Below are 25,252 nucleotides of genomic sequence, written 5' to 3'. Positions count from 1 at the left end.
TCAGGCTGAGAAATGCAGGAGGAACCAGAATGTTCTCCAAAGCTGCCTCAGCACATTTTTTTGGTGATGTTAAAGAAATGCTGCTGACATTCCTTCCTAGACCTTGAAAAGGGGCATCCCCATTCCACATATATTGTCATGATCTCTAGCATCCTTGACTTATGTTTGGACTTATCCTTGTGCAGGGAGATTTGTTTGCCTGCCTGTGGCAGAAGCAATTTCATTCCTGTTGTGAAACACCCCTCACTTAAGTGCAGTGTCTCCTAGTGTCCATGTGCTCCTTTCCTTTATTTCCTTTTCCCATCTGTCTAATGTATCCATGGACCCATTCTCCCTCAGCTCAATCCCATTCATCTGAGGACTTTTATAACTGACTTGTGTGGAGGAAGTAGGTTCAGAAAGAATGAAAGCTGATGTGTCAACAGCATTCTCTAGAGATGTTCAGAACATTACTTTCCTCTCTGATTTAGCTGGAAAGCCAATGGGCAGGAAACTTGGCTTCCTTTGCACTTTGTTACTGCTGGAAGTCATGGTTAGTCATTTTAATTTTATTCAGTAGGGTGAGTTGTCTGACAATGTCATTATCTGGGAGTAATTAAAGATGGGATCCAACAGGACAGAAAATCTTCAAAAGTAAAGTTCTGCCAAGTTCATCATCCTTTCCTACCTGTTTAGTAAAGCTTGGCTTGTTTAAGGAGCTCCTCCCAGCTAATTGAGATGCTTCAGAGAGTGAATAAAAGGAATGCTTTTCTGCAATGTAAAACCTATCAGGAGCAAAGTCAAAAGACCATTAAAAAAGGGGAAATATTTGTAACTCATTTAATAGAGAAGAGCTGATTCTATATAAAAAGGTCTCACGAACCAGTAAAAGACCAAGAGCCCAACAAAAAATACAAAAATAGAAAGTCCATAGAAAAGGGAATATAAATGTTTCTTTAAGATATTAAAAGATAGCTAGCTTCATAATAAGAAACAGAAGTTCAATTTATATCAACACTCATTTTTCATGTAACAGATTGGCAATGATAAAATAAACAACATGCTGTGTTGGTAACAGTATGAGGAAACGGGTGCTCTCATAGGTGACTAGTAGGAAAATAAGTTGGTACAATCTAATGAAGGGTTATTTGTAAATACCTCTCAAAATTACATATATATATTCTTTGATGAGTCAAAGCCAGTTCTAGGAATTTACCCTGCAGATGTATTCATGCATGTAGGTAATAAGTTCACAAGGTTATACATTGTAGCATTGCTTTAACATCAGAAGGTTGAAAATAATCCAGACATCTATCAATAAGGGATTATTTAAGTAAATTATAGCATATCAGTATAATGGAATATGATATAGCCATAAAAATGAAGATATTCTTTATGTACATACATTGAAAGATCTATATTTTGTTAAAAGACAAAAATTAAAGTGCAGCAAACTGAAAAAAAAAGAGGAGAGAAAGAATACTTACACTAGATATGTATGTATTTGCTTGTGTGTATGTCATGTATACATGTCCAGGAGGATATGTAAGAAATTGATAATATGTAGTATGTTGGTGGAGAGAATTTGGGTGCCTGGGGGATTGAGTGGGAGAGAGAATTTTTCACTTTTTACTTTGTACCCCCTTTTGTTGTTTTTGGAAATGTACTACCAATCCAAATTAATAAATAAAAACATTTTAAATAAGAATGTGCTCTGACACAGATTAAATCTGAAATGATCTACATTTACCCAACCTGTACTATAACCTCCAACTCTCCTCTCAGCCTCTTTCATTATTGAATATAGTGGCCATCCATCCACCATTTAATGTATTTCCTTTGTTCCTCTAAGTACCATACATTTTCCTCTCTCTGTTCTGACTTCAGTTTGTCTCCTGATTTCTCCTGTTGTTATCAGCTAACAACCTTTCTGGCTATCATTATCTTTTTCTGTGTGCCATATGTTTTGGAGGGGGGAATCTCCTCAATCCTTGCTTCAACACCTCCCCCTCTAGAGAACAGAAAATAAAGTTGTGGTTGGGAGTTACGGAGGAAGCTAGCTATCTTTGTGGGGAACCAGACCACTGACAGATCAGGGATTAGCAACCTATGCCATGTACATTGCTAAGGGTGGGTGATGTTATTATTTAAGAGATGGAATTGTAGAGAGGCATTACTATACGCATGGAAGAGAAAGAGAGTCTGCCCGATGGAGAATGAAGTAGTAAAAATGGAAAGTTTGGGTTCAGATTCTGACTCTGCCTCTTACTGGATATGTGACTTTAGGCAAGTTTTCTCAGCCTTAGTTTTCTCCTTTATAAAATGGGTCCTATAATGGTTAACATGGTTAATAGTGCTTTTAGTTCACCAAAATCCATTCTTGTTTTCTTTTGTAGGAATAGACATGTATTAGCTGAGCACATGACTACTAACATAATTTGTATAATTATACGAATATGACCTTACTGTTAAATATGGCCAGGGACTAATTCCCTGCCAGTGGAATGTGAGAAGTGTTGTGTGACACATTGGCTCTGGGACATGCTTTCCATGCTCTTTCCCTACAAGCTTGAATCCAGAGCACCCTAAGCTTGACCAGGGAGATGAGGACAAGAGTTATAGGAGTGACAGAGCAATGACATGGAAAGAACCTGGGTCTTTAAATGAACATGAGGAGCAGAGCTGCCTGCCTACCTGGAACACCTGCCCACTGTTATAAGAGAGATAAATGAACTTTGACTTCTTTAAGCCACTTATTATTGTTGGGTCTTTTTGTTATGACAGCCTAGCCTTACCCTAATCAATTTACACTAGTTTACACTCTATGTCACAAGTAGTAGAACATTCAACTCAAACTAGGTAAATAAGTAGATGGTATATATTTGACTCCCACACAGTAGAAAATTTAAGAAGTAGAGGAAACTTTAGGGTTGTTTGGTTCAGTATTCAATGACATCATCAAATAATTGATTTCTTCCTATTACTTTGCTCTGTCTTTTTTGGAGTCAACTTTACCCTATGGCTATGGAAATTCCAAGCTTCACCTTACCTCATCACACCTTCTAGGAGGAGGCAGAGAGAGAGAGAGAAAGAGTACACAAGTAAGAATCTTTTCAACATCCCCAGCAAACTTCTTACTGACCCAATTTTGCTCACATGTCTTCTATGAACTGAGACCAGAGAATGGGCTTCAACAGATCAACAGCTTCAACAGCTTAAGCCCAATCCACTTTTCCCACTTATAGCAGCAGGGCAGGGCAGCTTCTCTAGAACATAAGGATTATGTGGAGGAGGTGTGGGTACCTGAATAGAAATTGGAATGGTTATCAAGATAAGAAGGACTAGATGTTGAGGAAGTACCACCTTCTCCATCAAGGGATGTAAGGATTATTTTAAGGATTAAATTGAATGAGATAATATATATGAGGCCTTGTCAAATTGTGTAACACATCTGGCTCTGGAACATAAAATTCCTCCATGTTCTTTCCACTTCCTATAAGCTTGAACCCAGAATATTTATGCCTAGAACTTAGGAGATGGTCAATAATTGTGAATTACTCTTCTTTCCTAAATCTAGTTAGCTGTGCTGCAAAGTGGCAAGAGGCTAGAGAATACTCCCTTTTCAAGTATCTTAGGGCTGTGTATTTGGAGGACCAGTGAAACAGGACTGTGATGTGCTCAAAGAAACTGCCTCTCAGTTTCAAGTTATCTGTCACCATAGCAACTCTTGGTGGGAGTGACCCAATGCTGGCACCACCACCTCACACTCAGAGCAAATACCAGAAGGCTTGAAACCACCCTTTCAAAGGCTCCCTTCCACTGTTAGTCAGAGATGCTCAATGATCTGACAATTTATAAAGACATAGGTTCAAGATTCCAGAAGGGGCTGCCTGTGCAGCATCTTATGTTACTCATGCTGCTTGAGATAGGCTAAGGTTAAGAAATGTATTTGGGCCATTTTATTGGCTTTTTTGCCTCTGTTCACCTGTCAGAGGCTGTGTAATGAAAGGATTCTGGACTTGAGTTTGAGACTCCACTTTATCATCACCATGTGATCTTGTGAAAGTAATTCAATTGTTTATACCTTTCAGTGTTGTTGTAAGATTCGAAGAAATGATGTATTTGAGAGCACTTTGTAAACAGAAAAGAAAATTTAAATAAAAAGAGTTAGCAAACATAATAATGGAAGTACTTTTCTGGTGCATAAGTTTCTCCTTACTAAGGACCAACCTACCCGGGGCTTGAGAAACAAAATTGCTTAAGAGAGAACAGACCAAGTGGAATATTTTTCTTCATAATGACAGAGGATAGGCTAGGTTTAATTAACAATTAAGTATTGACTGCCTAGGTGTGTCTGTTATGGTATCTTACATGTTAACTAATTTAATGTTTTTAATAACCCTATGAGGTAAATATTATACTAGTTTTACAGATGAGGCAACTGAGTCTGAGAGTGATGAAGTGACAGGACCAATGTCACACTTTTAGGAAGTGGCAGGTCAGGATTTGAGAGTCAAGTCTATTTAACCACCAAGGCAAGTCAGGCTACCATCTGATTCAGGTAGAAAAGAAGTGACCACTCAGGCTGTTGTACTGTACCCAGGTGGGCCAACTTCTAAGACAAGGATATGCTCAGTAGGGGTTCATGATAACTTTTCCATTTGCCTATGTATCCAGTGAACCCACACTTTCTGAGCACCTCTCATGTAACAGGCACTGTGCTAGATATGGAAAAAAACAGTGAAGAAAACAGTTCCTGAAAGGTTCAAGAAACATCAGTGCAGCAGAGTAGCTTGTCAGATATCCCATTTATCCTCGGTTCAGTCCTGTTAGGGAAATTGCTTCTATTGCTTGGCCAATATTAAAGTTTTAAACATTACTGTTCTGTAGAAATGATCCACTTACGCTGCTTCCTGCTGGAGAATGCCATAAGTCCATAGTAACTGAAGATCATATAACCCAATGATTTTGTTTCAGAGGCAACTGCACAATGGTTTTGAAATGGTAATAATTGCCTATTGCTCTTGGGTTTATCTTATTGTCTGGCAATGCTTATGAAGGCAGCGGGGTTTTAAGAGGCCATTCAATAAGAGTGACAGAAGGCACTATTTTATTTTTCTCTGAATGACTCTCCATGTGAGAATCTAATTCAGAGCTCATAAAGGTCTGAAAGAACTTCTATGATAGCTCAAAGTCTGTAAAGCTGAAAGGAGATGGAGTTATAGAACAATGTAGAAAACTAAAGGTATGGCTCCTTAATAAGTATTGTTTGCTTTCAGAGATCCTGAATAAAATGGTTAAGCTGAGTAAGATCCACAATGAAAGTAGCCGCTGAGATGATGTTTTGCGTCTTAATTTAAAGGAGCATCTCCCTTTTTTGTAAGGCATTCTGCAAATAATCATCCCAGTCTGAAAAAAGTTCTACAATTTGATCTGTCCACAGCAGTCATTTGACGAAAGTTTCTTTTGAGAGAGAGAATCCTCTGTGCTAAGTACCTACTAAGGAGCATATGTGTTACATATTTTGCTCATTTTTAATGCTCACCACAACCTTGTGAGCTGTTTTTCACCACCTCGCAAAGCTCTTTCCCTTGCTCACTCATTGATTCATTCAACAAATATTTATTGAGTGCCTACTATGTGGCAGGCATGTTTTAGCTGTTGGGGATGTAGCAGTGAACAAAACCCGCAAATGTCCCTGACCCCATGGAGCTTTTATTTTAGTGGGTGGAAACAGAACTAAACAAACAAAACAACAAATATATTATATGCGAGGCTTTGGAGAACAGTGGTGTGGAGAAAGTAATGAGGGTAAAGAGGTGGCGAGGGTGGGAGGAACTTGTAGATTTATATGGGATGGTCATTGTATTAGTTACATTTGCTGAAAAACCAAATTACTCCAAATATTGTAGCTTAAAACAACAAACATTTATTATCTTATAGTTTCTGTAGGTCAGGAACCTGGGTATGGCTTAGCTAGTGTCTCTTCTTCAAGGACTCTTAGGAGGTTGCGTTCAGTTTGTGGCTGGAACAGTTGGCAAGATTCAGTTTGTTTCAGGCTGTTGTACTGAGGATCTCAGTATAGCCAGTCATCAGCAAGAAAGTTTCTTGCTGGCATGGCTGGAGGCCTCCCTCAGTTTCTGCCATGTGGGCCTCTCTATATGGTAGCTCACAATATGCCAGTTGGCCTCTCTCAGAGTATGTGTGCAAGAGAGTGAGAGACTGTGCTTAAGATGGAAGCCACAGTCTTTCTGTAACCTAATCTCAACCTATCACACTGCCTAATCCTATTCACTAGAAGCAAGTCATTAAATCAAGTGTTGGGGATTATATAAAGGTATAAATCAGCAGGTGGGGATCCCTGCGGACATCTTAGAAATTGCCTACCACAGTTAGGGAGCCCTCTCTAATGAGATGACATTTGAGCAGAAACCTAAAGAAGTAAGATAGCAGGTGTGAGGCTGTCCAGGAGAAAAGTGTTGTAGGCAGGGGAAACAGCTAGTGCACAGGTTGAGGGGAAGGGAGTACGGCAAAAGATGAGGCTAGAGAGAAAGCAATGGATGAAATCATGTCATTTTATGTGGGTCATTATGGGGAATTTGGACTCTCCTTTGAGATGGGAAGGCTTCTGAGTAGAGGAGTGACAAGACTTGATTTATGTTTTAAGAGGCTCACTCAGGTTGCTGTGTGGAGAACACATAAGGAGAGCAGGCATGAGTAAAAGCAATAGGACCAGTTAGAAGGCTATGGTACTAATCCAGCTGAGCCATGATCATGACTTAGACCAGGATGATAGGATTAGACATGGCATGAAGTGATTGGACTTTGGATGTATTTCCTAGTAGAGCTGACAGGGTTTGTTGATGGTTTAGCTGTGGATTGTGAAGAAAGTGAGGAATCAGTAGTGACTCCAAGGTTTTCGGACTTAGCAACTCGAAGAATAGTTGTCCTTTATTAAGCTGAAAAATACTGATGGAGCATCAAGTTGTAGGAGGAGAAGTATAAGGGGTTTTGTACATGTTAATGTATGCCGATCAGACATCTAAGTGAAGATGCTGAGTTGGCATCTGGATATCTAAGTCTGGAGCTCTGGAGAGTGGAGTGGACTACAAATACGAATTTGGGAATTCCAAGCATTAACAGGCTATGTGAAAACGGAGTGGATGAAAATACTGAAGAAATGAGCATAGACTAAGAAAGACAAGGCCTGTGGATTGAAATCCTGGGGCCACTCCAGGTTTAGAAATTAGGAAAATAAGGTCAGCAAATGAGAAAGAGTACATAGGAAGTGAGAAGGAGAACCAAGAGAGATTAGTGCCCTAGGAACAGGTGAAGTGTTTCAAGGCGGAAAGTGATCAACTAACTGTATTAAATCCAGTCAATCGGTCAAGCAAGATGAGCACTAAATGAATCACAGATTTGGGAACATGGAGGTCACTGGTGGGATGGGAGGATGTCAAGACAGAAGTGGAGAAGGTGGAAACTGAGACCCTTATGAGAAATTGATGTCTTCCAACAATTAGTTTAGAACCACTTTGCAACAACAAGCTCACCTGTGGGGCTTATTACAAATAGAGTGCCCCACTCCAAGATCTCAGGGGTTGATACCCTGTGATCTTTATATTTAGTAAGTTCCAAAAGTGTTTTGAGGCACATTAAAATTTGAGGGTCAGTGTCTTGCTCTATGTACTTTATTTTACGTCTCGTATGGTCACTATTAAAGATATTTTTTTTTTTTTTTTTACTATTAAAGATATTTTAAGTAAGTTCCGTTTGTGGAACATTTTGTGGATGATCACTTGTCCCGGAGGCATTCCTATATTTCCCTTAGCCTTTTTATTTCCTGGAGTTTTTATGAAAACCTGGACAAAGAAATTCTATAACCCCAAAGAATAGCAAGTAAACAAATCTCCCTTCTGTAATGGCTCCCAGGAACCTCATAAAATTTGAAATTCTCAAAATCAGCATGAAAGGCTCTAGTAAAGGAAAGACAAAATTCTTACAGATTCAGAAAGAATTCAATATTTTGTGGATCACCAAATTGCTTAATTTACTGAGTTTCTCCACAGAGAAAGATGGAGGAACTGTTCTAGTTAGGTCTATTTGGAGGACTAGGGACCCTTGGGCTGCCTTTATCGCTAGAGCAAAGGCTGCAATGTTGAGCGGCATCTGGATTGTTCTTTTTTGCCCTGAGACTTGGCCCTAGGACCAGATATGTTTCAGAAAGAATCATGCAATATAGGAGGAACAGAGGCAGTAGCAGTTTATTTTTTTATTTATTTTATTTTATTTTATTTTTTTTGAGGCAGTAGCAGTTTAAACTTAAGTTTTCCTGCTGTATGCTAAATAGAAGAAAGCACTCAAAGGATTTGATGTTGTGGCAGGAGGGAGTTCTAAATTGTTGATCCTTCTCTCCTCAATTGCCTTTTCTTTTCTTAGCTGTCACCTCCTAGGGTCTGCAGACTTGTGCCTATGTCCCCTCCCTTTGGAATTACCACCCTTCTCACAAGGATTTTCTCCCTTGGTTCTTTCTCATGCCTTGTAAGCCCCTTAGAAACTTGACACCAATAGAGATTCTCACTGCTTAGGTATTTTGGCTTCAGAACAGAATGGGATAAAGTAAAATCTAATCTTGTTAATGAAGGCTCCAATTCCAATCTTCCCTTTAGCGAGGGCTGCTACTGATTTCCTACCTAGTTTACTTAAGGAGCAAGAGAGCACTGACAACATTTTTCTTATTACAGCAACATGGCTAACAGAGGTATGTAGAAATTATATTCTAGTTCTGTGTGTAAATATATGGCCAAGACAATTTAAAATGTGGGAGTGACTAATGACAAGCATTATGAAAACAGTGCTTACGAGTCGTGGGTATGTGTTTAAATAAGTTCCCCAAAATGACTGAAATGGGTCAAACAATGGTATAATCAGACAAAAAGCACATAAATATAACAGAAATTCCAGCAGCACCTGTTAACCCAGCAGCTCCTGGACAAACATTAATGGTTGCCCATCAATCTAAAATCATATCTGTGTGAAAGAAGTGGTGGGAGATTAAGACTAGAGAGGATTGCTAGTGAGCTTGCAAATGTTCTGTGAAGACAGAAGGACAAGCACCAACAAAATCCCAAGACTAGAAGATGGATAAAAACTAGACTTTCCCAAGGATGTCTTCACAAGAAAAAAACAGCAGTTTCCTGAGCAGAACAACTAGCTACAGCATCTTCTACGGGAGGACTGGCAGCAGCAGCATCCAGGCAAGGAATGGCACCATCTGGAGTGATAGTCACATGGGAATACATGTGCATCATTCATCAGGGTGAGTACATATTTAGATGGGAATCCTGCATTATCTGTAACTTGTGTCAACTTTGTCACTTCAATTTTGGGGCAATTCTCTTCTCCCATACTACTTGTGGTTCTCCTGTTGGGAGGATCTCCAGGAAGAGTTGTGGTCTTTGAGACTGATCTTATTAGTGTGTGATTTTACAACTGATGGCATTAGTGGATAGTCTGCAATATTAACTGCCTTTTTCCTTCACATATATGTACCCATGTGCCTCTTTAAGTAAAAATGCAAATCTATGTAAAACAATTTGTAAGTTAATATCACTTGGGTGCTTAAAAAAAAACAAATGAGACTGGAGTAGTGGTTTGAAATCTAGGCTGATTTCTTTGCCTGGTAATCACTCAGTGTGTTTTTATTAAATGGGATTATTAGTTTCTTTTAATAATGTATGTGGTTAAAAAAAACATACAAAATTCTAACCTTCTCTTTCTTTGTGAGTGGATTTGTCAAATGTTTCCCAAACATTCCCAAATGTACTTTCTCTTGAAAGATGCAGCAGTGACTCTAAACAGACAGTAATTGTTGCATAATTAATGCATAGCAAGTGGACACAGCAATTTCAGTTTGGAATTTCTGCTCCTTAATCCTTAACTGCATTGCCCTGTCATACTCCCACTACAACTCCCATCATACCCAAGAACCTCCCTTGACACTTGTAAATAGCACAGTGGACACAATTTAATTTGCTTTGGAGGGCAGTTCTTAAATGAACTGCAAAGGGGAAACACAGGCACTCTGCTAAATATATATATGCGCACGTGTGCAAACATACACATTTGCTTTCCTCAAACCTCATTCTTAAAGTCTTTTATTACCTGTACAGTTCAATACACCTTCTTGAACATTCTGCATCCTTATCTAACACCTGCTTGTTAATCCCATTCAATTTTCACTTAGTCTTTAGCAAGTGAAAGCAACCAATTCAAATAATATAAAGGGGATTTTTCCTTCCTTCCTTCCTTCCTTCCTTCCTTCCTTCCTTCCTTCCTTCCTTCCTTCCTTCCTTCCTTCCTTCCTTCCTTCCCTCCCTCCCTCCCTTCATCCCTCCTTCCTTTCTTCCTTTCATTCCTTCCTTCCTGCCTCTGATCCTTTTAGTAACACTAATGACCTATCTAACATCTGCTTTCTAAGTTACTGGTTCCATTCCTATTGTTAACTTCTCTTGTGTATCAACCAAACTCCAGTTTCCTTTGTTTGGTACAGACAAAACCACAGTGTAGGGATGTGATAATATGGAATGAATATCTGAAAGCAATACTTTTTGCTTCCCAGGAAGTGTCTCTTCATGTGGGCTTGCTGACAGCAAAAGGGAGGCTCCACTAGGGCATTATCAGTCATCTTGCTCTTCTCAGGTGTGGCAGGCCTTCTTTTCTCGATAAGTTATATCCCTGACTAATTTAGGGTGACCTTAAGGTGACCTAAGGTTGTGTCAATTTTATTTCTTCTCCTTCTTCCTCCTCCTCCTCCTCCTCCTCCTTCTTCTTCTTCTTCTTTCTCCTCCTCCTCCTCCTCTCCCTCCTCCTCCTCCTCCTCCTCCTCCTCCTCCTCCTCCTCCTCCTCCTCCTCCTCCTCCTCCTCCTCCTCCTTCTTCTTCTTCTTCTTCTTCTTCTTCTTCTTCTTCTTCTTCTTCTTCTTCTTCTTCTTCCTCTTCTTCCTCTTCCTCTTCTTCTTCTCCTCCTCCTCCTCCTTCTTTTCCTTCTCCTTCTTCTCTTAACAGCTATTTAAAATTTTAAGTTACAAATAAATGATACAGTTTTGCTCTACTTGTAACTAGCTGTAAAACCTTGGGCAACTCATACAACTCCTTGAATCCTCAGTTTTCTCAACTGTTAAGAAAACCAGATCCAATCAATTCTAATGTTGCTTCCAACACTGACGTTCTCTGAGTCAAGAGGCAAAATGGCTCAGGAGAAAGATCTGGACTGCCTGCTTCAGAGCTTGCCCTCACTCAGCAGTATAATAAGATAATTGACTGCTCAAAACACTTACCACTTATTGAGCACCTATATGTTTGCACTGTATCAGAAATTCATGTATACAGTGTTTCATTTACTTTCCATAGCAACTCTAGGAGGTAGACATTATTATTACTACTAAACCTGTTTTATGATGAAGGTGCTAGGTCTCAGGAAGTTTAAGGAGCCCTTTCAAGATCATAGAGTAATTGGCATAGCTGGAGTTAATTGGCCATCAAGCACGTTTGTAACCATTCTGCTACCCTATTTCCCAATTTACTTGCTGTTTGGAATTGCCTGCCAATGTCCAAAAGCCAGCTTATGGATTCCACCTTGGAATCAGAAGGTCTGGGATCCAGTCTTGGCTCTCTTGTTTTTTGGGTCTTCAGCCAAATTGTGTAAATTCTTTGAGCCTCAGTTTGGTCATCAGTAAATGAAGGAAATAATACCTACCTCAGCATCATAGTGGAAATGGAAAGATAATGATGCATGTCAGCAGTTGCCTGGCTCCCTATCTTGCTTCTCTGTAGAGTAACCATCACTTAACCACTGTCTGTAGGCTCAGCCCAGCCCAGGCTTCAGGACTAATCCTTCTTCCATGCAAAGACTGTAGAGATCTTTAGTTTAATGCAGAAGAGGATTCAACATCAACCATAGTTCCTGTTGGTCCTGATGAAGTGGCTGCAATAAGTGGGCCTCTACCTTAACTGCAGAGGGTAGAGTTGTTCAAATGGGCCCTGGGACCTACTGCCTATGTTTTAATCTTAGTTCTGCCCTTTCTGATGATCTTGGGCAAATGAGTTCATCTTTCTGTGGTTCAGTTTTCTCATTTGTAAAATGAGAGGAGTAATAATAGTTATTATAGAGGGTTGTTGTGAAGACTTAGTAAATTTATCAATAAAAGTACATATAGCAGTACCTGCCAAATAGTGTTTGTTATTATTATTACAGAACTTAGCTGATCTATACTTTATATTATTATGCATAAATGACATCAATTATATACTTATATTATTATTGTCACTAATTAGGCCCCTGCCTTCTCAGGTAAATTTTCCCATCTCTCTGGGGCTGCAGCCCTCATTGCAATAATGCACTGGGGCAGGATTCCAGTCACTGGGCCCCTTACATGAGGTGAGACCTTGCAATCTGCTCAAGGTATTCTTGATATTGACTGCCCTCCTACATCTATTGTGTTCCCCAAGATGGTGCTCTGGTGGTGTGTGTGGTTCCTTGGTGGTGCAGGCTACTTCCCTAGACCACCTGTTCCCTGGAACCCATGTTCTCTTCTCTGCTGCACCTTTCCCCAGTGCTTGTGTCTTGGGCTTCCTGACTAGCTCCTGTGTTTGTACAGTGTGTGTACCAAAGTTCTCACCTTCGATTGACACAATCTTATAAAATAACTTTGTAAAGCATCATGCACATAAAATGGGTATGAACCTCAGAACAGACTCAAATGGGCAAGAGTTATCACATTTTTCTACTATTTTTGGTTACAGCTTTGTTGATATATAATTCACAAACCATATACTTCACTCACCTAAAATATAAAATTAAGCATTTTTTCCTGTATTCATAGAGTTGTACAACTATCACTATAATCAATTTTATTATTATTATTTTTTAGATTTTATTTATTCATGAGAGACAAAGAGAGGGAGAGAGAGAGAGAGAGAGAAAGAGCCAGAGACACAGGCCGAGGGAGAAGCAGGCTCCATGCAGTAAGCCTGATGTGGGACTTGATCCTGGGACTCCAGGATCATGCCCTGGGCTGAAGGCAGGCACTCGACCTCTGAGCCACCCAGGGGCCTTGTACAATTAATTTTAGAATATTTTAATTACTACCCTCTCCAAACCCTACTGTTTAGTAGTTACCTCTTCTTTACCTTAGCAACTACTGATCTACTTTTCATCTGTAGATTGCCTACTTTGGACATTTCCTATAAATGTAATCATACAAAATGTGGCCTTTTGTAACTGACTCTTTTCATTTAGCCTAATATTTTTAAGGTTCGTCCATATCATAGCATCTGTCAATACTTCGTTCTTTTTATTGCCAAATAATATTCATGATTCTCTATTTTTAACTCAATAGCTAACTATGACTCTCTCCTGGCATTCCAAAGGACTAGTGAGCAATTAAACTTATTCTCAGAGCTTCCTATTGGAGGCTATGCAAGGTTCCAAATTTTCAAGCAGAGTTGAGACATCTCAGATGCCCAGTAAGGCATCAACCACCTGGCCACATAGGTTACTGTTGAGATGCCATTGTCTCTCCCTCTGTAGTCCTTTTTTTTTTCTTTTAAAGATTTTATTTATTTATTCAGGAGAGAGAGAGAGAGCGCGCGCGCGCGAGAGAGAGAGAGAGAGAGAGAGAGACAGGGTGAGAGACATAGGCAGAGGGAGAAGCAGGCTCCATGCAGGGAGCCTGATGTGGGACTTGATTCCGGGTCTCCAGGAAGGCAGCACTAAACCGCTGAGACATCCGGGCTGCCCAACTTCTGTAGTCCTTTAAAGGGCTTCCTCACTGCCAACTTTGTGCCACCTTTGGAGTATGGGAGTTATTCCTGTGGTTGGGAGGTGTCTGGGCTAATGTTCTACATCTTGGTAAACTGATGGCTAATCTCTCTGAGGTCCTGCTGTGTGTCTTTGGTCAGTGACAAGGAGTAAGTTAGGACACAAGGAACCCCGGACCTTGGTTTTTCCTTGAGCAGGAGAGACTTTCATTTTAGACAGGGGATATTCCTCCTAGGATTCAACTGAATTCTCCTTAATGCCCTCAGGCTTTTGAAAACAAAACTCAGGAATTCCAACCTCAAATTTTCACTGAGGCAAGGAAGCACAAAGCCTGGTACTCATATGAAGGGGCGTTCAGAGGGGCAAACAGAAGGAGAAACACAAGTTAATCTAAAGAAGTTATCTTGTAAGCTAGAAAAAGAAGAACAAAGCCCCAAACCAGTAAGAGGAAGGAAGTAATAAAGATTAGAGCAGAAATAACTGACATAGACACTAAAAGACCAATAGGGTAGACCAAATATAACCAGGAGCTGGTTCTTTGAAAAGATTAACAAAATTGATAAACCTTTAGCCAGACTCATAAAAAAAAAAAAAAGAGAGAGAGGAGATTTAAATAAAATCAGGAATGAAAGAGGAGAGATCACAACCAATAACACAGAAATACAAAGGATTATAAGAATATTATGAAAAATTATATTTCAACAAATTGGACAACCTAGAAGAAATGGATAAATTCTCAGAAACATATAACCTCCTAAAATTGAAAGAGAAAAAAAGTAGAACATTTGAACAGACCAATTTCTAGTGATGAAACTGAATTTGTAATGAAAAAAAAAAAAAAAAAAACTCCCAACAAACAAATGTCCAGGACCATATGGCTTCACAGGTGAATTTTACAAAACATTTAAAGAAGAGTTAATATTTATTCTTCTCAAACTATTCCAAAAAATAGAAGAGGAAGTAAAGATTCCAAATTCATCCTATGAGGCCAGTGCAACCCTAATACCCAAAGCAGATAAAGACACTACAAAATAAAGGAAACTTCAGGCCAATAGCTCTAATAAACATAGATGCAAAAATCCTCAACAAAATATTAGCAAACTGAATCCAACAACACATTAAAAAAATCATTCACCATGATCAAGTGGGATTTATTCCTGGGATACAAGGATGATTCAGTATTTGCAAGCCAATCAACATGATATATTACATCAATAAGAGAAAAGGTAAACACCATATGATCATTTCAATAGACACAGAAGAAACATTTGACAAAGTACAACATCCATTCATGATAAAAACTCTCAGCAAAGTAGGTTTAGAGGGAACATAGCACAACATAGTAAAGGCCATATATAAAAAACTCATAGCTAACATACTCAATGGTAAAAAAAACAGAGTTTTCCCCTTGAAAATCAGGAACAAGACAAGGTAGTCTACTCTTACCACTTTTATTCAACATAGTACTGGAAGTCCTAGCCATGGCAGTCTGATAAGAAAAAGAAAATGCATCCAAACTGGTAAAAGAAGCAAAACTTTCACTTTTTGCAGATGGCATGATACCATGTATAGAAAACCCTAAAGATTCTACCCCCAAAAAACCCATAACTGATAAATAAATTCAGTAAAGTTGCAGGATACAAAATCAATATATAGAAGTCTGTTGCATTTCTGTACACTAATAATAAAGTAGCAAAAACAGAAATTAAGAAAACCCCATTTATAATTGTACCAAAAATAAAAACATACCTAGAAATAAACCTAAGGTTAAAGACCTGTACTCTGAAAATCATAAAATGTTGATGAAAGAAACTGAAGATGACACGAACAAATGGAAAAATATTCCATGCTCATGGATTAGAAGAACAAATACTCTTAAAAAAATGCCCATACTACACAAAGCAATCTATAGATTTAATGCAATCTCTATCAAAATACCAACATCATTTTTTCACAGAACTCGAACAAATAATCCTAAAATTTGTCTGGAACCACAAAATACCCCAAATAACCAAAGCAATCTTGAAAAATAAGAACAAAACAGGAAGTACCATGATCCCAGGTTTCAAGGTATACTGCAAAGCTGTAGTAATCAAAACAGTATGCTACTGGCACAAAAGTAGACATGTACATCAACAGAACAGACTAGAAATTACTCCATAATTATATGTTCAATTAATTTTCAACAGAAGAGGCAAGTATATGCAATGGGGGAAAAACAGTCTCTTCAACAAATGGTGCTGGGAACACTGGACAGCTATATCCAAAAGAATGAAACTGGACCAGTTTCTTATACTATACACAAAAACAAACTCAAAATGGATTAAAGACCTGAAGCCATAAAATTCCTAGATGAAAACAAGCAGTAATCTCTTTGGCATTAGCCATAGAAACATTTTTCTAGGTATGTTTCCTTTGGCAAGGAAAAAGAAAGAAAATTAAACTATTGGGACTACACCCAAACAAAAAAGCTTTTGCTATACCCAAAAGCAAAAGCTTTTGCACAGTGAAGGAAACCATCAACAAGATAAAAAGACAACCATTGAGTGGGAGAAGATATTTACAAATTATATATCTGATAAGGGGTTAGTATCCAAAATACATAGAGAACTTATACAACTCAACACCAAAAAGTGAAATAATTCAATTAGAAAATGGGCAGAAGACATGAACAGATATATTTCTAAAGAAGACACACAGTTGGCCAATAGATACATGAAAAGATGCTCAACATCACTAATCATCAGGGAAATGAAAATCAAAACCACAATGAGATATTACCTCACAGCTGTCAGAATGGCTAAAATAAAAAACACAAGAAACTAGTATTTGCAAAAATGTGGAGAAAAAGGAACCCATGTGCACTGTTGGTGGGAATGCAAACTGGTGCAGCCACTGTGGAAAACAGTATGGAGGTTCCTCAAAAAATTAAAAAAGGAACTACCAGGGGCACCTGGGTGGCTCACTCAGTTAAGCATCTCCTTCAGCTCAGGTCATGATTCCAGGGTCAAGCCCCATATTGGGCTCCCTGCTCAGTGAGGAGTCTGCTTTTCCCTCTGCTCCTCCATCTACTTGTGCCTACTCTCTCTCTCTCTCCCTCTCTCAAATAAATAAATAAAATCTTTAAAAAATAGAGTTACCATATGATCCAGTAATTCCACTACTGGGTATTTACCCAAAGAAACTGAAAACACTAATTAAAAAACATATATGCACATGCATGCTTATTGCAATAGTATTTACAGTAGTCAAGATATGGAAACAACCCTCATGTACATCAATAGATAAATGGGTAAAGAAAAAGTGATATATATATATAATGGAATATTAGAAAAAAAGAAAAAAGTGATATATATATAATGGAATATTAGAAAAAAGAATGGAATGGAATCTTGCCATTTGTAATAACAGAATGATTTAGAGGGTATAGTGCTAAGTGAAATAAGTCACAAAAAGACAAATACCATATGATTTCACTCATATGTGGAATTTAAGAAACAAAACAAAGGAAAAGAGACAAAAAAACCAGAGTCTTAACTATTTAGAACAAACTGGTGGTTACCAGACAGGAAGTAGGTCAGGGGATGGGTAAAATAGGTGAAGGGGAATAAGAGTACACTTACTGTGATGAACACTGAGTATAGCATTGTTGAATCATTATATTGTATACCTGAAGCTAATATAACACTATATATACTTTTTTTATAGGATTTATTTTTTTAAAGATTTTATTTATTTATTCCTGAAAGATACACACACACACACACACACACACAGACACAGGCAGAGAGACAAGCAGGCTCCATGCAGGGAGCCCAACGTGGGACGCGATCCCGGGTCTCCAGAATCATGCCTTGGGCCAAAGGTGGCGCTAAACCACTGAGCCACCCGGGCTGCCCCATTATATATTAATTATAATGAAATTTAAAAAATAATTTTAAAAGTTATCTTGTGTCAGAGTTCATTTCTCATTGTTCACATCTCTGCACCTAGATACACCCCCACAGATTGCAGCATTTTATCCCATGACGTCTTATCTTGTTCTCCAGTCCATTCATGGCTGGCTCTTTCCTATGTCACAAGCCCACCTGCCACTGCTCCCTCACAGCTTTTTAACTCTTATAAGCCATTGGTTACTTTAAGAACATGCTAGGTAGTAAGTAACCCAGGCTTTACTACTTGAATTTTTACTTTAACTATATAATGGAACTCTCTTTTGTGGTAGAATGAAAATGATCTCATCTGTGCTATTAGAAATGTATGATTTGAGTTTTTGTTAAATATTTTTACCATACATTTTTTTTCTCTTTTATGTAGTTCCTTAATGTATTTGTATTATGACTCTCTATTGTGCCAGGTTCTGGTCTTGGGATTCTTTTGCACTTTTAAAAATTATTGAAAATCCCAAAGAGCTTTTGTTTATTTGGGTTATATCTATTTACCACACTAGAAGGCAAAACTGAGACATTAAGAAAAATACTAGTTCATTTGAAGACAACAATAATAAACACATTATGTGTAACATAAAATCTTTAAAAATTTTTTAAAGATTTTAATATTTTATTTAGAGAAAGAGAGAGAGAGAGCGCTCATGTGGAAGGGGAGGGGTAAAAGGAGAGAGAGGGAGAGAATCCCAAGCCGATTCCACACCAAGCTCAGAGCTTGACTTGAGGCTCAATCCCACGACCCCAAGATCATGACAACCAATCTGAATCCAAGAGTCAGATGTTCAACTGACTGAGCCACTCAGGTGCCCCATAAATAACATCTTTTTATTAAAAATATTTATTTTTCTAAACAAAGAAAAGTAATGAGTATCATAGTATTCTTTGGCACTTTTTGCAAATCCTTTTAATGTCTGACTTAATAGAAGACAGCTGGATTTTTACATTGGCCTCTGCATTCAATGTGGTCTATGTTGTTTTTATTGATGTATATGAAGAAAATCTAGCATCACAGAGATACATAGTTGGAAAAGGGAGGAATATCTTAATACCATTTTTGGATAGCTGTAGATTCTACCCCAAAGATCAACAAGAGACAGTTTCTTAAAGGTTATTTGTCAACAGATATTACCAGATATGTTCTTTGAAGCGACAGGCTCACTGTTCATTTTCAAGAAAATGTCTGCCAATATCTAAATCTGAACAAATTGTTATTTAAGGTAAAAATGATGTTTCATGAAAAGAAAAAACAGTTAGTTCAGCTTGCAACTCAAACAATAACACTTCCTAGTTTGTTACACACGCTATTACAGTTGTGTACTCCTAGTTTATTACACAGAGTATTACAAAGACCTACACTGAAGTATTGAGAATTAATGAAACTAACAATTTTTAATGCTTCACCAAGGATTTTCTTAAGTAAAACTGGCTTGCTTTTCTTTCTTTCTTTTTTCTTTCTTCTTTCTCTTTCTTTCTTTCTTTCTTTCTTTCTTTCTTTCTTTCTTTCTTTCTTTCTTTCTTTCTTTCTTTTCTTTCCTCTTTCTTTTCTTTCTTTCTCTCTTTTCTTTCTTTTCTTTTCTTCTTTCTTTTCTTTTTTTTTTCTTTTCTTTTCTTTTTTCTTTCTTCCCTCCTCCATCCTCGCTCCCTTCCTTCCTTCCTTGTGAACTTGTGATAGTGAAGAATATGGTGACCATTAGATACAATTTGGTGCCACCATTATGGCTTGTACTAACACACTGGCAGTTTGGCCCACTGTTACTTTTGCACCCAGTGTAAAAATCCACATAGTGAATAAGGCAAGTCATTCTTTAACATTATTGTAAGAGCAGTTTTGATCTCACATATTCCCTGAAGGAGTTTCTAGGACTTTGTGGACTATTCTTAGAGAAAGGGAAAAGCAGAGGAAATGAAAGGACCCAAGGGAAGAGAGTGGTCCTCACTTTCTGAGTGCTCCTTTCTGCTGCCTAGGACCATGTGTTCTCTATGTCCCCTGATTTGTCCCACCACCCACCAGTTTTCCTCCCCGCCTTTTGTATTGCCCGTAATATGACAATGTCTTTGGGAGTTCCAGGAACGGGGCATTTTACTTGCTTTGTTACTGGCATCTGTAGTAGAGCTAGGAAGAGCAGTGGTATAAGCCTCTTCTCCCTTTCCTTCCAATTCAAAGAATTTCCTCATGAAAATACTGGTATATCCCAATAAAATCTCCAAATTGCTGAATAAACCATCTAGAAAGACAACTGACCAGAAATGTATGCCCTTTTCCTTGTGGTTTTGAAAACATCTGACCCTTAAAGAGGTGGTATTGATTACCTTGGACATTTTTCCTACAAATTTTATTTTCACTGGATTGTAACTGAAGAATTTAGAAAAAAAATCGCTGACTTTATATGCTGTCCATAGGAACGCTCTGTAGGTTAGCCTTTCCTTACTGCTACCACATGTAAATGGATCTGGAAGCTTTGAACTGTGAGTCTATTGGGCTCCCTTCCAAAGTCCTGAGGGCTTGTTTTATTTAAAAACATGACACTTGGCAACTTATATCAAGGGTCTAATTCTTCCTTAGAGTACTATAACTAGGTTAAAGAGTATGTGGTAAGCAAAACTATTTACCTGTGATAGAGGGTAATTATCAGGATTATATCAGGCAAGTTCTGAGTCAAATATACTGAAGTTAGCTTTTATTTAAATCTAAAATTGTTTTGCTCTTGGAGATTTTAGACAAGAAAACCATTTGTTCTCAGGACCATAAACTTTGGCATATTTCTAAAAGTTCAAGACTGTGTTATTGTGGTTTTTTAAAAAAATTCACCCATTTATTAAAAACAAAATTTATCAAGAAGCTACTCTGTGCCAAAAATTGCTCTAGACATGGAGGTGGAGCAATGAATAAGACAGACATAATCCCTGCACTCATGAAGTTTATAGTCTAGATGAGAAGTTGAAAAATAATGAGTAAACAACTAAATAAGCAAGATAATTTTAGAGAATGACAAACATATGAAGGGAATAACATGGAGTGTTGGGATAATAAATCACAGAGGAGATAAGGTGGTCAGAGAAGGCTTCCCTAGGTGAGGTGACATTTTGAGATGAGACCTGAATAAGGAGAAAGAGTCAGTCAGGGGAAGAGCCAGGTGGAAGAGAACTTGAAGCAGAGGGAACAGCAATATAGAGGCCCTGAGGTAGGGATAAGTTTGGGGATGCATTAGGAAAATCCTGAGTTTTGGGGCACCTGGGTAGCTCAGTTGTTTAAGCGTCTGACTCTTGACTTTTGGCTCAGGTCATGATCTCAGGATTGTGAAATCAAGCCCCACATTGGGCTCCACACTCGGCAGGGAGCATGCTTGAGAATCTCTCCCTCTCGCCCTCTGCCCCCTACACCTGTTCTCTCTCTTTCTCAAATAAATAAATAAATCTTACCAAAGAGAAAACCCTGAGTTTTTTAATAGAAGTAAAATTTGATCTTATTACTAGCAAATTTTCTGTTAAAATTAGAATAATGCATTATTAAATCTTAAATTAACTTTGACATTTTGACTAGGACTACCAGGGAATTGTTTGTCAGATGATTCTGGTTTAGTTTGGGGCTGAATAATGTTTTTTTTTTTTTACTTAATCACTACATATAATTTCACTTGGAAGTCTCAAAACTAAGTTCTTTATCTGACCTAAAGCCTTTTCCTTTGTCTGCTTTGTATTTTTCTATCCTTTTGTTTTTTTTTTTTAACTTTTATTTATTTATGATAGTCACACAGAGAGAGAGAGAGAGAGGCAGAGACATAGGCAGAGGGAGAAGCAGGCTCCATGCACTGGGAGCCCGACATGGGATTCGATCCCGGGCCTCCAGGATCGCGCCCGGGCCAAAGGCAGGCGCCAAACCACTACGCCACCCAGGGATCCCTCTATCCTTTTGAAGTAAGTGGCACTATTATTCTTTTAGCTCAAGCCAGTACTCCAGGTCATTCTGTACAGCTGTCTCCCTCACTCCACTCCATTGTAAAACTCATAGATTTTACCTCCTGAATATTTCTTGAATCTGTCCATTTCCTCCATCCTAAATCATCATCATCTCACTCATGTTCTCCAGTAGTGCTCTCTTAAAATGCATCTCTGTATCTAGAGTGATTTTACTAACAAGCTAAACTATATAGTTCATTCTCTAATTAAAACCTGGCAAGGATGCCTGGCTGGCTCAGTTGATTAAGTGTCTGACTCTTGATCTCAGCTCAGGTCTTGATGTCAGGGTTATGAGTTCTAGGCCCAGTGTGGAGCCTACTTAAAACAGTACCAACACCGACACCAACACCACCACCAACAAACCCTGGCAAAACCTCTCCCAGCAGTCTGTAAAAATGATATCCTACAATTAAATCAATTTTTAAAATATAGGGCTAACGAGATAAAGAGATTCCTTTATTGCAGGACTTCTCAGAGCCTTCCAAATGCTAATGTAAGGCATTATGAATCAATCATATGGGCCAAAAATGAGGATATTTTCAGACATAAGTTACAATGAAGCTATTGTTTTGAGAAACACCAAGAGCATCTCATGGAATACCTCAATGAATAATAGTACTTTATATAACTTGGTTTAGGGAATTTGGTTTACAGAAAGAAATATAGTCATGTTAACATGGTATATGAGACTTCCGATGACTTGGTCCTCACCTTCCTCATGAGCTTCATTTTCACCATTCCCTACCTTGAGCTTGATGTCTAATAATAGCAAACCATATCTAGTTCATACAACATGCTCCCTGTGATTTTGCTCAAGTTCTTCCCTCTGGAACATTTCTTCCTCTGGCTAAGTCACTCATCTTTGAACTCTCAACTCAGGGATCTTTCTTGAATTCCAAGTCGAGATAAGTGCCTCTCTTATGAGTTCCACTTATCACAGTTGGAATAATCTGTTTATGTGTCTTCTTCCTCCTAGTTTACTGGGGGTTAAAGACTCAGGGACCACACTATGATGATGAGGATAATGACGATGATGGTAATGACAGCTAACCTTACTGTATTCAGTAGGTGCCAGGCTCTGTATATGAGGTATTTAATATTCATAAAACTCCCACGAGATAAGTATTATTAGTATCCTCATTTTGCAGATAAAGAAGCTAGGGGCTTAGAGGCTGAGGAACTTGCCTGAGGTTATATAACCAGTGAATGATGAGAAGGGGTGTGAATTTAGACAGCCGGACTCCCAAGGCTGCACCTTTTGCAACTGTATCTATAACACCAGCATGGTTCCTGGTAGCAGACACTTGATAAATGCCTGGTAGTGGATACTTGATAAATGCTTGTTGATCTAACCTGTGTGCACTTGTGCACACGCATGTCCCCCCCCCCCCGCCATAGAAACTACTAGCACCAAGGAAGTTGGACATATTATAGAAAAGTGTTAAATTCCATCTGTGACAGAACTGCCAGTGGAAAGGGAGTTATGGAAGGGACAGCCAGCGCATGTTCCAAATTACTCTCAGCTTGCTTGCCGTCTTAGACATATGTTCTGAGGGTGGCCAACCCCTGTTTTACATCTGTGTTAGTCTTTGCAGAATAAAGAGCAAATTAGCGTTTAATGGGGACTATTAATATTGTCACCTAATTGAATAATACCTAATAAATCTTTTCTTTTACAACCCAATGGGAATTTCTAGTTAGTGTGGAAAATATTTGATCTGAAAAATATTTTCATACACAAAGAATATATATGTACTTGTGAGAGATATTGAATATCTAATGAAATTTTGTTGACTATTAACTGAACACTTATCCTCCTAGAACTGTTGGCAGTGGCTTTTGAGAGGTAAAGAATAAGTTTTATGATAGTTTCTGCACTTGAGAATTTTGCTATATTGCTTGACAGTATCTAAGTATCTTATAGTCGGCCTCTAAATTGGCATTTCTTTAATAAGAAAAAGTTCAAATATATTATTTTGTTGTACTCTTTGAGGATCAAAAGCCATCATGATATGATTATAATTTGAAATGTGAGTAAGAAGCATGTGGGGTCATGATCTCTATAAGCCTATTCTTTACTACTTAATTAAATTGTGCAGATGATAGAAACATTGAAAGCAGATTATTAGCTTATAAATGATAAAAAGAGACTGGTAACTCCCATACATATGTTTTATGATTTTGTTTAACGAGTCTATTTCATGTAAGATCAAATTAGTTGCTTAGAACAAAGACCTGCATGACTTTCTCTCCCAAATTAAACTATAAATGGGAATGCTTACAAATGCCTGGACTTTTTTTTTTTTTTTTGCTTAATATGTGCCATATCGCTTTGGAGAAATTATTTAATTATGTTAGAATTCTTTCATTGTAAAGGAAAAGTTTTCCTATTCCCCATTCCATTTCTTTTGAGCATTAAGCACTCATTTATCCCCTTATACTTTACTGCAAGTTGTAACCTGGGGTTTACTGGAATTCTTACTGAGGACACATACTTTCTTCACACTCAGGGCTCTCCCTCAAGCACATGTGTTTTCATGAATGTCTGTTAATTTCCCTGGGAAAGAGCTCCCTACACCATCAGTGTCAATAAATCTACTTGTTTCATTTTTCAGTCTTAGCTATTGTTGAGGTCATGTGCTAATGCCTGTATAAATGAAGGCTCCAGAAAATACTTGCTGCAGTGCTATTTCCTTAACTTGTTTGAGACCATATCATGATACAATAGTCTGGGGGGGGGGGCAGGGGGGCTCTGTGCTTACAGGGAGGAAAGAAAGGAGTTTTGATTTTTTTCTTTAGCTAAATGTTAGAAAACTTTAAAGCTTAAATTTGAATAATTGTTGCAGATGGGTTAAATAAAATCTATCAACTCAGCATTTTTTTTCCTGTTTCTATTCATCAGTGAATAACAGAAGCCTTTAAAAAAAAAAAAAAAAAGATGTTCTATAAAGTAAGATACAAAATTTGGGTTTGGGTTATAAGTTAGTAGTTCCTATGTACCCTGCCACAAATTATTTTTAGGCCCTGGGCCTCTGAACCCAAGGCAATCTTCTAGGCATCTTTAACATTTTATCACAAGTCAGTGATCTTCTCTCTTCTTTGTCCTCCTATCTTATTGGCAAGTTTCTGTGGTGACCCAATTCTGTTTCCTGTTTAAACTGTATAAATGATTTCATTTAATTCAATATCTAGCTTTTGATACTATCTGCAGATATATAGCTGAAAATGATTCCATTCATTAGCTGATGCATTTTCCCTCTGCTAACCATATTTGGGTCATTTCATTGTTAACTTTGGCTGAGGAAGGAGAAGAAACTCTTTGAAACTGTTCTTACATGTGACTTCATGGGTCTCATATGGGGGTTTATTAGGGCAGAAGTGTGGCTTGCCTGACCCAAAGCCCATTTCCAGGTCTCTCTACCCTTGCCTACCACTACAATGGAGAATGAAGAAGCTAAATATCACTGTTCTAATCTCCCCTGCAGCAAGGAGCGGCCTTCTGACAGAGTTCCGGCCAATGGAGCGTATGTGGAATTCTGAAATGGAGG

At 38.2% G+C, this 25,252-nt stretch overlaps 2 long non-coding RNA genes across 7 annotated transcripts in view; one reads left to right on the top strand and one right to left on the bottom strand.

Moving 5' to 3' along the window:
- Positions 1 to 25,252, bottom strand: part of LOC140642511 (uncharacterized) — a 101,565-nt gene that overhangs the window by 29,837 nt on the left and 46,476 nt on the right. The gene's annotated exons all lie outside the window — the stretch shown is intronic.
- LOC140642512 (uncharacterized) overlaps positions 1 to 25,252 on the top strand; it is a 143,020-nt gene that overhangs the window by 71,675 nt on the left and 46,093 nt on the right. Inside the window, exon 2 of one of the 2 annotated variants that reach the window (XR_012038947.1) lies at positions 9,081 to 9,298. The exons of the other annotated variant lie outside the window; for it this stretch is intronic. This is a non-coding gene — a long non-coding RNA (uncharacterized lncRNA). The remainder of the gene's footprint in view (positions 1 to 9,080; positions 9,299 to 25,252) is intronic. 2 annotated transcript variants of the gene reach the window in all.

Source organism: Canis lupus, chromosome 11 (assembly GCF_048164855.1).
Source record: "Canis lupus baileyi chromosome 11, mCanLup2.hap1, whole genome shotgun sequence".
Taxonomy (NCBI): Eukaryota; Metazoa; Chordata; class Mammalia; order Carnivora; family Canidae; genus Canis; species Canis lupus.
Note: the sequence above shows the minus strand (reverse complement) of the source record. Positions and strands in the feature narration are given on the sequence as shown.